Here is a 17,594-nt window from a genome sequence, read left to right on the forward strand (position 1 = left end):
TAGAAAATTTTGTCAAAATTTTAGTCAAAATTTTATTTCTATAGAAATCTTTGTCAAAATTTTATTTTTATAGAAATTTTTGTCAAAATTTTATTTTTATAGATAATTTTGTCAAAATTTTATTTCCACAAAAAAAAAAAAATTTCAAAATTTTACTTACATAGAAAATTTTGAAAAAATTTTATTTCTGTAGAAAATTTTGTCAAAATTTTATTTCTGTAGAAAATTTTGTCAAAATTTTATTTCTATAGAATATTTAGTCATAATTTTTTTTTACAAAAGAAATTTTCAAAATTTTTTTTATTGAAAAAAAAATTATTTCTATAAAGAATTTTGTCATTATTTTATTTCTATAAAAATTTTGTCAAAATTTTATTTCTATAGAGAATTTTAACAAAATTTTATTTCTGTAGAAAATTTTTAACAAAATTTTATTTCTGTAGAAAATTTTGTTAAAATTTTATTTCTATAGAAAATTTTGTAAAAAAATTATTTCTATAGAAATTTTTGTCAAAATTTTATTTTTATAAATAATTTGGTCAAAATTTCAAAATTTTATTTCTATACAAAGTTTTTGCAAAGTTTATTTCTATAGAAAATTTTTGCGAAATTTTTTCCATAGAAAATTTTTGAAACAATTTTTTTTTTTGTATAGAAAATTTGGTAAAAATTTTTTTCTATAGAAAATTTTGTCAAAATTTTAGACAAAATTTTATTTCTTTAGAAAATTTTTGTCAAAATTTTATTTCTATATTTCTAATGTACCAAACATTAAAAAATCTCTGGATTTTTCCGGATGCTATGGAAGACTCATACCATTTTCTGTGCCAATGGCCAGCCTTATTATTTATAAGAAACAAGATACTGGGCTCCTAGAATATGTCTACATATATTTGTCAATTTATAAAATATAGTATAACAATTAAAACGAAATAAATCATTTTATCGAGTAAGGCATACTTGAGGTGTTTTATATCACTTCGCTGTTATAAACAATAAAGAAAGACAGTGGAGCAGATTATATGATATCCTAACCAAAATTATTGAAATGGACGCATTTGTAAAGTATTAGCTTTAGCCATATTTGGTCATAATTAAGGAAATCGGATAATATGTGGGATGTGGGATCTATAGTTAATTATGACTCGATGTTTTCCTAATGTCAAAATGCTTGTTTTTGATACAAAACTCTCACCTTACCAAACTTCACTAAAACCGAAAGAAATTTCCAACCTCTTTACATGCTTACCGATAGACTTGTATCACTTTTATTTAAGAAGGCTAATTTGTATTTGAGATTATTTTCCAACAACAGAAAAAAATGGCGCATTACATACAAAAAGAACATCGAAAAACAAACAGGCTCGTTTTTTCTATAATTCAACCAATACCAGGCGTACATCATTTCCAGCCTGTAGAGGCCAAATGCTCAAAGACACGTAGAAAGCCAAACATCTACAAAAAAAAAAAAAACGGCTGCAATACACTAAGCTTCACATACAAGCAAAAAAGCGAACGCAATACAAAAACCAGTTTCAACTACAGAAGAAAAGAAAAGTACAACAAAAAGGAAAATCCTAGACAAAACGGTATCAACAACAAAAACATCAACAGGAAAGACTATACAAAAATAAAGATTCTATGCAAGTGTTAGTATGTATTTGGTGTTGCCATTGGTTACAAGAGACCATGTAATATAATAGTAAAGCACAATGTTTTAACTCCAACAAAAATAAACACAATTAAAATAAATTAAACTAAATGAATTGAATTGATATGAAATGAAATGATATGAATTGAAGTAAATTGAATTGAATTGAAATGAATTGAAATTAATTGAAATGAAATGAAATGATTTGAATTGAATTGAATTGAATTGAATTGAATTGAAATGAATTGAATTGAATTGAATTGAATTGAATTGAATTGAATTGAATTGAATTGAATTGAATTGATATGAAATGAAATGAAATGAAATGAAATAAATTGAAATGAATTGAATTCAATTCAATTGAAATGAAATGAAATCACATCAAATCAAAAAAAAAAACAAGTATATACGGCCGTAAGTTCGGCCAGGCCGAAGCTTATGTACCCTCCTCCATGGATTGCGTAGAAACTTCTACTGAAGCCGATGGTAAGGTATCTTAAAACTTCCTAACACCGTAATATACCACATAATCCATACGTGGTATATATTAAACTAAAAAAGGCCGATTAAATATGTATATAATTAAGTTTAAAGTGTCTATAGAAATAAAATTTGACAGCATTTTCTATAGAAGTAAAATTTGGAAAAACATTTCATAGAAATAAAATTTTGACAAAATTTTCTATAGAAATAAAATTTTGACAAAATTTTCTATAGAAATAAAATTTTGACAAAATTTTCTATAGAAATAAAATTTTGACAAAATTTTCTATAGAAATAAAATTTTGACAAAATTTTCTATAGGGATAACATTTTGACAATGTTTTCTATAAAAATAAAAGTTTGGTAGATTATTTTTGGCTCGAGTGGCAACCATGATTATGAACCGATATGGACCAATTTTTGTGTGATTGGGGATCGGCTATATATAACTATAGACCGATATGGACCAATTTTGGCATGGCTATTAGCGGCCTTATACTAACACCACGTTGCAAATTTCAACCGGATCGGATGAATTTTGCTCCTCCAAGATGCTCCGGAGATCAAATCTGGGGAACGGTTTATATGGGGGCTATATATAATTATGGACCGATATGGATCAATTCTTGCGTGTTTGTTAGAGACCACATTCTAACACCATGTTCCAAATTTCAACCGGATCGGATGAATTTTGCTCCTCCAAGAGGCTCCGGAGGACAAATCTGGTGACCGGAGGTCAAATCTGGTGATCGATCGGATGAATTTTGCTCCTCCAAGAGGATCGGAGATCAAATCTGGGGAACGGTTTATATGGGGGCTATATATAATTATGGACCGATATGGATCAATTCTTGCGTGTTTGTTAGAGACCACATTCTAACACCATGTTCCAAATTTCAACCGGATCGGATGAATTTTGCACCTCCAAGAGGCTCCGGAGGACAAATCTGGTGATCGATTTATACGGGGGCTATATATAATTATGGACCGATATGGACCAATTCTTGTATGGTTGTTAGATACCATATACTAAGAGGCTCCGGAGGTCAAATCTGGGGATCGGCTTATATGGGGGCTATATATAATTATGGGTTGATGTGGACCAATTTTTGCGTGGTTGTTAGAGACCATATACACACACCATGTACCAAATTTCAGCCGGATCGGACGGAGTGCACATTACAAAAATTTATAATTTGAATTCATCGCAGTTGCTTTTTTTATAAAATAATTTTATGTTTATGTCACATGACAAATGTTCCGAGAACGTTGTGGTGAAAATAACATAGAGTACCTCATTTTATGATATACGGTGGGGGAGAGGGGCATCCCCCTTGCCCGGGACGTCTAGGCAAAGAACAGCTACTTTATTTTTCGATATTTGGTCGAAGAGGGGGGCCTCCCCTTTCTCCGATTTTTGTTAAAGTACAGTGAAATAACTAAAATTTGTCGTCTTACAGAAATTTTACGGAGAATTTGATGGTGGTTAAAATTTCAAGGGCCGATGTTGATTTTGAATAAAACACAAACTATTTTGGAAATTATTATAATTTTATTTTATTATGATATATTGGCATTACTCAATTATGTATGGAACAAAATATCGGCCAAATGGGCACCGCGACCTCGGTGGCACACCTTCATCCGATGGTCCAAATTTTCGATGACGCTGAGGCATAATGGAGGTTCTATGCCGTTAATGTGCCGAATTATCTCATCCTTTAGCTCTTGAATTGTTGCTGGCTTATCGACGTACACCTTTTCTTTCAAATAACCCCAAAGAAAAAAGTCCAACGGTGTCAAACCACATGATCTTGGCGGCCAATTGACATCGCCATTACGTGAGATAACACGGCCATTGAATTTGTTGCGCAAAAGAGCCATTGTTTCGTTAGCTGTGTGGCAAGTGGCACCGTCCTGCTGAAACCACATATCGTCCACATCCATATGTTCCAATTCGGGCCATAAAGAGTTCGTTATCATCTCACGATAGCGAACACCATTCACAGTAACTGCCTGACCGGTCTCATTTTGGAAAAAATACGGCGCGATGATGCCGCCAGCCCATAAACCGCACCAAACAGTCACGCTTTGTGGGTGCATTGGTTTTTCGTCAATCACTCTTGGATTCTCATTCGCCCAAATGCGGCAATTCTGTTTATTGATGAATCCACTGATGTGAAAATGTGCCTCATCACTGAAGATGATTTTCTTCGAAAATTGTTGCCATATCTTGGAACCATTTAACACGTTGTTGGATTGTGTGTCTCTCTATGGTTCAAATTGAGTAAGTCAGAAATAGAAAAATGTCAAATAAAATTCGGAAAAAAACTTGGCGTTTAGGTGTGGTTCACATTCACCATCGGCTCTTACAATTTAACCACCCTTTATATGATTTTCTCATATTTGGGCACAAGAAGACCTCATTTCTCCTCAAATACATACCGTCAAACAATTACACTTTTCCAATTAACTTGAAATTTACAGAGGATGTGGGGTAGGTTATATTATTATAACGGATATCTGATTTTATGATATTCGGAAAGGAGGCCCCCTCCCCTTGCCCTGCTGTTTAAAAATTGGGTTTATAATTTGGTTAAGATTATCTGAGACGTCTATTTTTTCCAGTTTTAGAGGAGGTATCCCTCTTTGTCCCAATATCGAAAAATGATATAACAGGTTGGCTGATAAGTCCCCTGTTTGACACATAGATGGCGTTGCTAGTATTAAATGCATATTATTTTTATATAGTTCCAAGCTTCAAATGATTCGTGTCAAAATTTGACGTCTGTAAGTCAATTATTTTGTGAGATAGAGCGTCTTTTGTGAAGCAACTTTTGTTATTGTGAAAAAAAGGAATTTCGTGTTTTGATAAAATACTGTTTTCTGAAGGGGGAAAATACGGTGGAAACAAAAACTTGGCTTGATAATGAGTTTCCGGACTCTGCCCCAGGGAAATCAACAATAATTGATTGGTATGCAAAATTCAAGCGTGATGAAATGAGCACGGAGGACGGTGAACGCAGTGGACGCCCTAAAGAGGTTGTTACCGACGAAAACATCAAAAAAATCCACAAAATGATTTTGAATGACCGTAAAATGAAGTTGATCGAGATAGCAGAGGCCTTAAAGATATCAAAGAAATGTGTTGGTCATATCATTTATCAATATTTGGATATGCGGAAGCTCTATGCAAAATGGGTGCCGCGCGAGCTCACATTTGACCAAAAACAACAATGTGTTGATGATTCTGAGCGGTGTTAACTCGTAATACACACGAGTTTTTCCGTCGATATGTGACAATGGATGAAACATGGCTCCATCACTACACTCCTGAGTCCAATCGACAGTCGGCTGAGTGGACAGCGACAGGTCAACCGTCTCCGAAGCGTGGAAAGACTCAAAAGTCCGCTGGCAAAGTAATGGCCTCTGTTTTTTGGGATGCGCATGGAATAATTTTTATCGATTATCTTGAGAAGGGAAAAACCCATCAACAGTGACTATTATATGGCGTTATTGGAGCGTTTGAAGGTCGAAATCGCGGCAAAACGGCCCCATATGAAGAAGAAAAAAGTGTTGTTCCACCAAGACAACGCACCGTGCCACAAGTCATTGAGAACGATGGCAAAAATTCATGAATTGGGCTTCGAATTGCTTCCCCACCCATCGTATTCTCCATATCTGGCCCCAGCGACCTTTTCTTGTTCTCAAACCTCAAAAGGATGCTTGCAGGGAAAAAATTTGGCTGCAATGAAGAGCTGATCGCCGAAACTGAGGCCTATTTTGAGGCAAAACCGAAGGAGTACTACCAAAATGGTATCAAAAAATTGGAAGGTCGTTATAATCGTTGTATCGCTCTTGAAGCGAACTATATTAAATAATCAAAACGAATTTTGACAAAAAAATGTGTTTTTCTTTTTTAGACCGGGGACTTATCAGCCAACCTGTTAATTGAAAAAAATATTTACAATTACTTTTGTTTCGTTTTCGTTTACTCTCAACACTGTTCACATAACCTATGGTAAATGTTGGTGGGATAGGTAAAGGACTTTGTACATTTGTTGTGTATGGGTTAGTGCTTGGTAGAATCCTTCCGTGGCGGCATTGTATAGGATATGGCAAAGCTATGGCGCACGTGTAAAAGTACGTTGTTCGTATCTATGTTATCGTTACCACCACAACTATGTCATAAGGATTCAAACGAGAGATTCGTGTGCACGAACAACATGACATAGATATTGGATGGTAAGGCACGTTTCTGACACGCATATGGATACAGTATACGGACAGAATATTGAGGAAGACAATTAACTACGCTGTTGCGTTATTTTTCAATATACAAGTCAAGAATGTTACAGAAAAAACTATAGTGTAATGTTAGGGAGTTGTCATAATTTTAAAGGAGCAGGAAAAAACGAACTCTCTAGTATAACATCTCTTTCACAGAAAAAAAATCACGAATATTTTTCCAATTAAAACTTTAATTGAGTTTAAAAAAATTTTGAATTAAAAATATAATTGATTCCATTGATTTATTGAAACAAAAATAAATCACAAAAATTAGTTGTATCAATTAATTTTTTAATTTGGTCAATTAATTTTTTACTTGACCTTCAATTATTTTTTTTTTAATTGATACTATCATTTCTATGATTGAAGAAATTGAAAAATTATTTATTTCTATTAATCGGTTATTTATTACGACAGTGATCATATCCGATGACTCTGTCACCTCCTAAAGGTGGGGTTATTTTTAAATATCTTGGCAAACCATTTTCAAAATAAATTTATAAAAGAGCCATCATATTGAGTATCTACACAACAAGATTAAAATCTTATAATTACAGTGCAGGATTATAAATGTTAAAATATCTCCGACTTATAATAAATATATATATAATAATTGAGCTTTGAAGAAAAAAAGAAAATAAATAAAAATTAAAATAAATAAAAATTAGTAGAAAATTTGGCACTTATTTCGTGCAATGATACATTTACAGCACAAGCCACATTTTTTACTTTTTTGCCACCTTTTTTATAATGGGGTGAATCTTTTTAATTAATTGTTTTTCTTTTTTATTTTGTACTGGAGCATTTTTCTAAATTTTAAATTCGAATCTCATTAAAATTAGTTATGTGATTAGTACTTTAATAAATGGTGTGAAACTTTTTAATTTTCAATGAAGTGGAGAATAGAGGATTATTAAATTAATTTATTTTTAATTTGCACTAAAAGATTTTACAATTCCATATAAAAAGAAGATCAGCCAGAAGCATTGCAAAAGCTACCAATGCATCCAGAAAAAATCATAGATTGGAGTGGTTAATGGGCTGGTGACATCTCCGGATTGTACTTTTTTAACTTTAACCGTGAGATATCTTCCAATTTTTTTGCCCAAAATGCTTGACTTAGGTTAGGTTTCGGTTAGCACTCACAACAATAGAGTTAGTGAGAGGCGTTCGAGACCCCTCAATTGACCGCCTAGATTGTTCGATTTAACGCCTTTATACTATTTTTTGTAGGGCTATGGTACAGCTCATATCTATACAGACAATTCCGCTTCAATTGACGCTTTGGAAACACGGTTACCATAGTTGGTAGAACTCTACAAAATTTTTAACAAAATTTTCTATAGAAATACAATTTTGACAAAATTTTCTATAGAAATAAAATTTTGACAAAATTTTCTATAGAAATAAAATTTTGACAAAAGTTTCTATAAAAATAAAATGTTGACAAAATTCTCTATAGGAATAAAATTTTGACAAAATTTTCTATAGAAATAAAATTTTGACAAAATTTTCTATAGTAATAACATTTTGACAAAATTTTCTATAGAAATACAATTTTGACAAAATTTTCTATAGAAATAATTTTTTGAAAAAAATTTCTATAGAAATAAACTGTTTAAAAAAATGTTCTATAGAACTAAAATTTTGACAAAATTTTCTATAGAAATAAAAATTTGACCAAATTTTCTATAGAAATAAAATTTTGACAAAATTTTCTATAGAAATAAAAATTTGACAAAATTTTCTATAGAAATACAATTTTGACAAAATTTTCTATAGAAATAATTTTTTGAAAAAAAATTTCTATAGAAATAAACTGTTTAAAAAAATGTTCTATCGAACTAAAATTTTGACAAAATTTTCTATAGAAATAAAATTTTGACAAAATTTTCTATAGAAATAAAATTTTGACAAAATTTTCTATAGAAATAAAATTTTGACAAAATTTTCTATAGAAATAAAATTTTGACAACATTTTCTATAGAAATAAAGTTTTGACAAAATTTTCTATAGAAATAAAATTTTGACAAAATTTTCTATAGAAATAAAATTTTGACAAAATTTTCTATAGAAATAAAATTTTGACAAAATTTTCTATAGAAATAAAATTTTGATAGAATTTTCTATAGAAATAGAATTTTCTATAGAAATAAAATTTTGACAAAATTTTCCATAGAAATAAAATTTTGACAAAATTTTCTATAGAAATAAAATTTTGACAAAATTTTCTATAGAAATAAAATTTTTGTTGTTTTTTTGATTTCAGCTTAAAACCATGCATTGACTAAACTACAAGTGTAGTTTAACCAACAGAGGAAAAGAATGTTTGTCAAATTTATTTGGGCAAAGCCCTATAGACTGTAAAATGGTTGGATGGACGCACGTTTCGGAATTACCACATTCCTCATCAGCATCCTCTACTTGCAGCAAAACTATCAACCAATTATCAGAATAAATTCAGGCAGTTCATTAAACCCAACAATGAACCACACTTGAACCTTCCGAAAAAAGGTTTTACATTGATAGCCGGCTTATGCCGAAATAACGTACAAACATATCTCTTTCCTTTGCCACTTGCCACCGTCAAATCATCGATTTGAGTGCGGTTGGCTGGGTTTATTTTGAGCGTGCTTCCTCTTCTTTCATTCGTTTTTTTTTTTAGCTGAAATAAAAAAAACAACAACAATGATTAAAGAACAAAACCAACAATAACAACACAAAACGAAATAAAATTGTCTCTAAATATAAAATTTTGACAAAATTTTCTATTGAAATAAAATTTTGACAAATTTTGCAAAAATTTTCTATAGAAATAATATTTTGCAAAATTTTTCTATACAGATAAAATATTCTATAGCAACAAAATTTTGACAAAATTTTCTATAGAATGAATATTGAACAAAAATATATAGAAATAAAAATTAGCAAAAATTTCCTATAGAAAATTTCTATAGAAAAATGTTTCTAAAGGTTTGACAAAATTTTTTATAGAAATAAAATTTTGAGAAAATTTTATATAGAAATAAAATATTGGCAAAATTTTCTATAGAAATAAAATTTTGAAAATTTTTTCTGAAGAAATAAAGTTTTGACAAAGCTTTAGATAGAAATAAAGGTTTGACAAAAGTTTTTATAGAAATAAAATTTAAAAAAAAATTTCTATAGAAATAAAATTTTGAGAAATTTTTCTGTAGAAATAAAATTTTGAGAAATTTTTCTGTAGAAATAAAATTTTGACAAAATTTTCTATAGATGAAAAATTGTGAGAAAATTTTCTATAGAAATAAAATTTTGACAAAATTTTCTAGAGAAATAAAATATTGGCAAAAAATTTTTCGATAGAAATAATAATAATGCCCAAATAAATTTTCCTCTGTTGGTTAAGCTACACTTAGTTTTTTGCAAAATTTTCTTTACAAAAAAAATTTTGCAAAAATTTTCTCTACAAATAAAAAGTTCACAAAATTTTCTATAGAAATAAAATTTTGAAAATTTTTTTTTATAGAAATAAAGTTTTGACAAAATTTTTTACAGAAATGAAGCTTTGACAAAATTTTTTATAGAAATAAAATTTTGACACAATTTTCTATAGAAATAAAATTTTGAGAAAATTTTCTATAGAAATAAAAATTAGCAAAACTTTTCTATAGAAATAAAAATTTGAAAAAAAAAATCTATAGAAATAAAATTTTGCAAAAATTTTCTATAGAAATAAAATTTTGACAAAAGATTCAATAAAAATAAAATGTTGACAAATTTTTCTATAGGAATAAAATTTTGACAAAATTTTCTGTAGAAATAAAATTTTGAAAAAAATTTCTATAGAGATAAAATTTTGAAAAAATTTTCTATAGAGATAAAATTTTGACAAAATTTTCTATAGAGATAAAATTTTGACAAAATTTTCTATAGAGATAAAATTTAGATAAAATTTTCTATAGAAATAAAATTTTGACAAAATTTTCTATAGAGATAAAATTTTGACAAAATTTTCTATAGAGTTAAAATTTTGACTAATTTTTCTACAGATATAAAATTTTGACAAAATTTTCTATAGAGATAAAATTTTGACAAACTTTTCTATAGATATAAAATTTTGACAAAATTTTCTATAGAGATAAAATTTTGACTAATTTTTCTACAGATATAAAATTTTGACAAAATTTTCTATAGAGATAAAATTTTCACAAAATTTTCTATAGAGATAAAATTTTGACTAATTTTTCTACAGATATAAAATTTTGACAAAATTTTCTATAGAAATAAAATGTTGACAAAATTTTCTATAGAAATAAACTTTTCACAAAATTTTCTATAGAAATAAAATTTTCACAAAATTTTCTATAGAAATAAAAGTTTGACAAAATTTAGAAAAAACTTTTGTTAAAATTTTCTATAGAAATAAAGGTTTGACAAAATTTTTTATAGAAATAAAATTTTGAGAAAATTTTCTATAGACATAAAATTTTGACAAAACTTTCTATAGATATAAAATTTTGACAAAATTTTCTATAGAAATAAAATTTTGACAAAATTTTCTATAGAAATAAAAATTTGCAAAAATTTTGCAAAAAAAATTCTATAGAAATAAAATTTTGCAAAAATTTTCTATAGCAATAAAATTTTAACAAAATATCCTATAGAAATAAAATTTTGACAAAATTTGCTATAGATATAAAGTTTTGACAAATTTTTCTATTTTGGTCGAGCAGTATAGAGAGACGGACCATATGGCCACGGAGCATGTTTATCATCACAAACCGACGTACATTATACCAAGTATGGAAGAGTGGGAAGACAGGAAGATACCCTTCGGAACCCTGAACATGTATACGGACGGATCGAAGATGGAGGAAGGAACGGGCAGCGGAATTTATTGTAGTGAACTAGGTATAAGGGAGTCTTACACGCTAGATAGTGATTGCAGTATTTTTCTGGCTGAGATTTATGCGATCACGAAGGCTGCTGAATCGCTGTTGATGAGGCCGTTATACAGAAGCGATATCAGCTTCTTCATCGACAGTCAGGCAGCTATAAAGGCTTTGTGCAGTACTGACATAAGGTCTAGGGTAGTCAGCCGCTGTCGTCGAGAACTCAAGGTTCTCACTGAACAGCATAATATAACTCTGTGCTGGGTACCTGGGCACTATGGGATAATAGGAAATGAGGAAACGGATGTGCTGGCTAAGGAGGGTGCTCGTGGAACGAACAATGTCCTAGCGGACGTTTTTCCTCCACTATCTTCTTATCATTACAGGATAGAGGTTAAATATGATGAGCAATGGCGTAGACGCTGGGTCTCTTCGGTTGGTTGCGAGCAAACCAAGTTGATATGGGATGAAAAGAAACGTAGAAACTGCGAAATTTTGTTGTCGATGAGCAGAGAGGAATTACGGCCACTGAATGGTATTATAACAGGACACAACACACTTGGGAAACACATGGTAAGAATAGGACTTAAAGACGATGATATCTGTAGATGGTGCTGGACCCGGAAGTTACGGAGGACTCGTACCACTTCCTGTGCCAGTGCCCAGCTTTATCCTTTAAAAGAAACAAGATACTGGGCTCCTTTTTCTTTCAGACTCTCACTGATCTACGGGAGTGCAGCTTAAGGAACATACTTGCCTTCATCAGGGCCTCTGGTTGGTTATTCTGAGATTTCTTTCAAAGAGAACGAGCAGAGGGAAGTTTCTGGGACGAGGCGGCCGCATCGGAAGAAAATAGATTGAAAAATCACATCGAGGGATCATAATGGACCTATACTGGTCTAAGTGGGCATCAATATAAAACATTGATGTCACCCTCTACAACCTAACCTAACCTATAGAACAAAAATTAAACAAAAATTTCATCAACAATTTAATTTTTTAAATTTGGTCGATTTTTGATAAAAAAAATTTAAAATGTTAGTGGATTATATTTGGCACGAGTGGTAACCGTGATTGGTAGACTATGTACTGCTTTATTAAAGTCTCCAAAAATTGGCTACAACTATAACCCGACCATAGACTGTATCACCGTCCAGCATAAACAAAATGCAGAAGACATACGCCACACTTCCATACAGGCAAATACTACGTAATCGTGGACTCACTCACTCAATGTGAATGTTAGACGAAGAAGAATTTGTTTGTTAGCAGTTGTTTAAACACTTTTGTTGTACTACTCTTCCCCAACAAGTTTCAAAATATTTTTCAACATTCAGTCGAAAGGACGTTTCACAAAAATACGCGGTAAAAGGATACAACAACAGAAGAGGAAGACGAATAAAACAAGAAACCCAAACAAACACAACGTTCAACGGAAGCCCAACAAAACTAAATTGGAAAAATATTCCGCTTACACAATCTTGACAACCTTTAGGGTACTAGTCAGAGCCAAGAGCCAGAGATCGAGGGAACCAAATTTTTTTTTATGTTAAACCTTACAAGTGAACAAGACTCTCTTTCGTAAGAGGACATAGTTTCACTAGTGAAAGTCTATTCATATCTGACCAAGACTTTCACCAGTGTACACCACTTCAGAGTTTTCGAGGTCTAAAGGATAGATAGATAGTAGTCTTGCCTTCGTTATTTTCGGCTTTGTTGCCGTTTTCGTTCCCTTTCTTACCTGTATTATTGTTCGTGTTTTGGAAAATAATAATAATAATGATGGTGTCGTCATTGCAGTTGAAACTTTGTCTATTTTATTGGTTTTATTATCTTTCGAACCAATCCAAGTATTGATCGTTAATAGTGCAATTACCCAAAAGGAGTGTCTGGTTTAAAGACCAAAGAACGCCAACGTACACTTAGTGAGTGAATAAAGGTGTATTAGTGTGTGTGTGTGTAAATGCATGAGACTTGCTGGACTATCTCTATTGTTAGTTTCCATTGAATATTTCAATTTCAAAGTATACATTTAGGCGCAGGTCTTAAATTTATTTAGCCTAAATATAGGAGCAACACAAGCACCAAACTACAACCACTGAAGCGCATAAAGAATAGAAGAAACCAAACTACAACAGCTATGATTATTACTACTACTACTACATCTACTATCCCACCAAGACTATCACCGAAAGCTAGAAATATTATGTGTGTTGTGACATACGTGTCAGGCTGACACTAGTAAACTATGTTCCTTTGAATTCTTCAAGTATTTCTACCACAATGCTAGTTGCCAACTAGTAAGTGTTAGTAATAATTTCGAGTTAGTCAGTGAATGTTTAAAGTTTGATCGAACTAAGGAGAAAATTCATATCAAAACGTTTCAAAATCAATTAATAAGAAACGCATGTAAAAAAAACGATTACCTTAAGACTATAGTGATTATGTGATTATGTAATGAATATAAAAAATTAAAAAAATCAAAACGAAATAAAAGTGAAAAAAACAAACGGAAACATGTGCCTTTAGCAAAATAATGTAATAAAATCTTTTTTAATTACTAAACAGTGTATTTTAGCCTAAAAGTATACTTTATGAAAAGCCCCTAAAAATATTTATTTTTAAAATCGTTTTCATATACCTAGTGATTCAAAGTTATTATTGGTGTTATTAAAATAAAAAAATGTAGAAAATCAGTGGGACCTGATTATTTGGCACCCTGTATTGAACCTTATAATTTAATATAAAACCACATATGATGATTGCCATTATAAAAGAGAATTTGTGATAAATTATACAAATATTTTATATTTATATTATAAAAATATTTACCTAAAACTAAACCGATATGACTGATGCCTCAAACAATAGTTAAAAAAAACACAAATGAAAATGTCCATATAGGGCACGTATATATGGAAAATCGGGCCAAAAATATATAGTGTAGATATAACTAAAATTTCGCTGTGGCATTAATATCTATTGAAAAACTAAAATTGCCAATTGAAATCGTCTCAGAATTCCAAAAACAAATCCTATATTAATTCTTAAAAAAAAATTATTACAACAAAATAAATCTAAATCCGCGAACTATATCGTCAAAATTGTTCAATTAAAAACATATTTGAAATTTAAAAAATATTCAACTAAAAAAATTACTTGATTTCATACATTTTTTTAATCAAAATAGTTAACATAACAATATCACCAATCTGTCTTTCAATTAAAAACACATTTAAAATTTTAAAAAATATTAAATTAAAGAATTAATTGATTTCATTAATTTTTTCATTAAAATACAAATCAATCTCAAAAAAATTAATTTGATCAACTAATTTTTTTAGTTGAAACAATAAAAATTTTTAAGATAATTCCGTGATTAAAACTATAAAAACTGTTTTTTTTTTGTTTTTGTGTAATAATTGGGTCAATTATAATTTTAATTGAATTAATTAAATTAATGTCTGTTATTCTTGTTAATACTTCCGTAATAAAATCACTCCCAATTAAAATTTCTTTTTATGGTATCAATTAATGCCACAATAATAGAAATTATCACAACAGAAAAATAAAATTAGCAATTAAAATTCCCACCGCATTGGCACCACCATGACAAAAAACAAGTATATACAGTAGTAAATTCGGCCGGGCCGAATTTTAAATACCCACCACCATGAATCAAATATGATAGTTTACTTTGAAAACTCTTCGTCGTAGTGGGTTACTTGATAATATATAGAATTGTAGGGGGTTTGATGACAAATCTTCTCCCAAGGCAGTCAGCTCCCGAAGACAAAGTTTAAAGATTCTACCTATGAAGACCAGATAAGATTCTACATTTATGAGAACCAATTTTCTTTGAGTTTTAGAGAAATTATAAACATATCGTGTGTATGATTAAATTACGCCTTGATTTGAAATCTTAAATCTGTAGAGTAAAATCTGGAAATTTTACTTTCAGTTTGAAGCACTTTTCATGATCAGTGCGCCTGCTATTTTAGAGAATTTTAGAGTTGAACAAACAAAAATACTTTATAAGAAAAGGAAATTTCGTTTATCTAAAATTTCATTATAAATTACTAATTTCCAGCAAATCGGCCAAGAAATAAAGCCGGGAGATCGGTGTATATGGGGGCTATTCCAAAACATGGACCGATAGGTACCATTTGCTACTCACATATTTGTGATCTTAAAATACCTCCAGAATTTCAAACAAATCGGCTAGAAAACATAGTCTCTAGACGCGCAAGAAGTAAAAATCGAGATATCAGTCTATATGGGCGTTATACCAAAAAATGGACCGATATACCTCAATTTCGGCACACTTATTTGTGGTCTAAAAATACCTCTAGATTTCGAATTTCAGGAAAATTGGGAAATAAATATAGTTTATAGAAGCTCAAGAATTTCAGGCAAAGCGGATGGTAAATATAGTTTCTAGAAGCCCAAGAAGCAAAATCGGGAGATCAGTCTCTATGGGGCCTATATCAAAACATGGACCGATGAGCACCATTTTCGGCACACTTTTTTATGGTCCTGAAATACCTCTAGATTTCCAATTTCAGGCAAATCATATTGTAAATATAGTTTCTAGAAGCAAAATCGGGATATCGGTTTATATGGGGGCTATACCAAAACATGGACCGATGGACACCATATTCGGCACACCTTTTTATGGTCCTCAAATACCTCTATATTTCCAATATCAGACAAATTGGATAAAAACTACGGTTTTTATAGGCCCAAGACTCCAAATCGGGAGGATGGTTTATATGAGGGCTATATCAAAACATGGACCGATATGGACCATTTTCGACTCACCTCTTTATAGTCCCACAATACCTCTAGATTTCCTATTTCAGGCAAATCGGATGGTAAATATAGTTTCTAGGCGCCCAAGAAGCAAAATCGGGAGATCGGTCTATATGGGGGCTATATCAAAACATGGACCGATACGGACCATTTTCGACTCACCTCTTTATGGTCCCAAAATACCTCTAGATTTTCAATTTCATACAAATCGGATAGAAAATACTGTTTCTAGGCGCGCAAGATGCAAAATCGGGAGATCGGTCTATATGGGGGCTATACCAAAACATGGACCGATGCGGACCATTTTCAACACACCTCTTTATAGTCCCACAATACCTCTAGATTTCCAATTTCAGGCAAATCGGATGGTAAATATAGTTTCTAGGCGCCCAAGAAGCAAATTCGGGAGATCGGTCTATATGGGGGCTATATCAAAACATGGACCGATACGGACCATTTTCGACTCACCTCTTTATGGTCTCAAAATACCTCTAGATTTTCAATTTCATACAAATCGGATAGAAAATACTGTTTCTAGACGCGCAAGAAGCAATATCGGGAGATCGGTCTATATGGGGGCTATACCAAAACATGGACCGATGCGGACCATTTTCAACACACCTCTTTATAGTCCCACAATACCTCTAGATTTCCAATTTCAGGCAAATCGGATGGTAAATATAGTTTCTAGGCGCCCAAGAAGCAAATTCGGGAGATCGGTCTATATGGAGGCTATATCAAAATATGAACCGATACGGACCATTTTCGACTAACCTCTTTATGGTCCCAAAATACCTCTAGATTTTCAATTTCACACAAATCGGATAGAAAATACTGTTTCTAGACGCCTAAGAAGCAAAATCGGGAGATCGGTCTATATGGGGGCTATACCAAAACATGGACCGATACGGACCATTTTCGACACACCTCTTTATGGTCCCAAAATACCTCCGGATTTCCAATTTCAGGCAAATCTGATAAAAACTACGATTTTTATAGGCCCAAGACCCCAAATCGGGAGGTCGGTTTATATGGGGACTATATCAAAACTTGGACCGATATAGCCCATCTTCGAACTTGACCTGCCTGCAAACAAAAAACTAATCTGTGCCAAATTTGGGGACGATAGCGCCATTATTGAAGGCTGTAGCGTGATTACAACAGACAGACAGACGGACATGCTTATATCGTCTTAGAATTTCTCCCTGATCAAGAATATATATACTTTATATAGTCGGAAATCGATATTTCGATGTGTTACAAACGGAATGACAAACTTATTATACCCCCGTCACCATTTTATGGTGGTGGGTATAAAAACGCATAAAAAGCATTTTTTTGTTTTTGGAAAAACATTTGATAGAATAAATTTGCCTTCTGTAAGATTTGAACCTGTGTTCTTTATGTTCTCATTCATTCTAATGAAGAGCATATCAAGAAGTAGTTAGAATGTTATGGCTCGACAGCATATTACGATCATATCA

At 31.2% G+C, this 17,594-nt stretch overlaps 2 protein-coding genes across 4 annotated transcripts in view; one reads left to right on the forward strand and one right to left on the reverse strand.

The window, feature by feature from the left end:
• fdl (beta acetylhexosaminidase fused lobes) overlaps positions 1-17,594 on the reverse strand; it is a 245,327-nt gene that overhangs the window by 108,343 nt on the left and 119,390 nt on the right. The gene's annotated exons all lie outside the window — the stretch shown is intronic.
• The window catches only part of s-cup (spermiogenesis-related protein stanley-cup), a 34,076-nt gene continuing 29,110 nt past the window's right edge, over positions 12,629-17,594 (forward strand). For both annotated transcript variants that reach the window (XM_075311272.1, XM_075311274.1), the window contains exon 1: positions 12,629-13,836. The gene's annotated coding sequence lies outside the window, so the exon portion shown is untranslated. The remainder of the gene's footprint in view (positions 13,837-17,594) is intronic.

Source organism: Haematobia irritans, chromosome 5, assembly GCF_050003625.1.
Source record: "Haematobia irritans isolate KBUSLIRL chromosome 5, ASM5000362v1, whole genome shotgun sequence".
NCBI classification, from domain to species: domain Eukaryota; kingdom Metazoa; phylum Arthropoda; class Insecta; order Diptera; family Muscidae; genus Haematobia; species Haematobia irritans.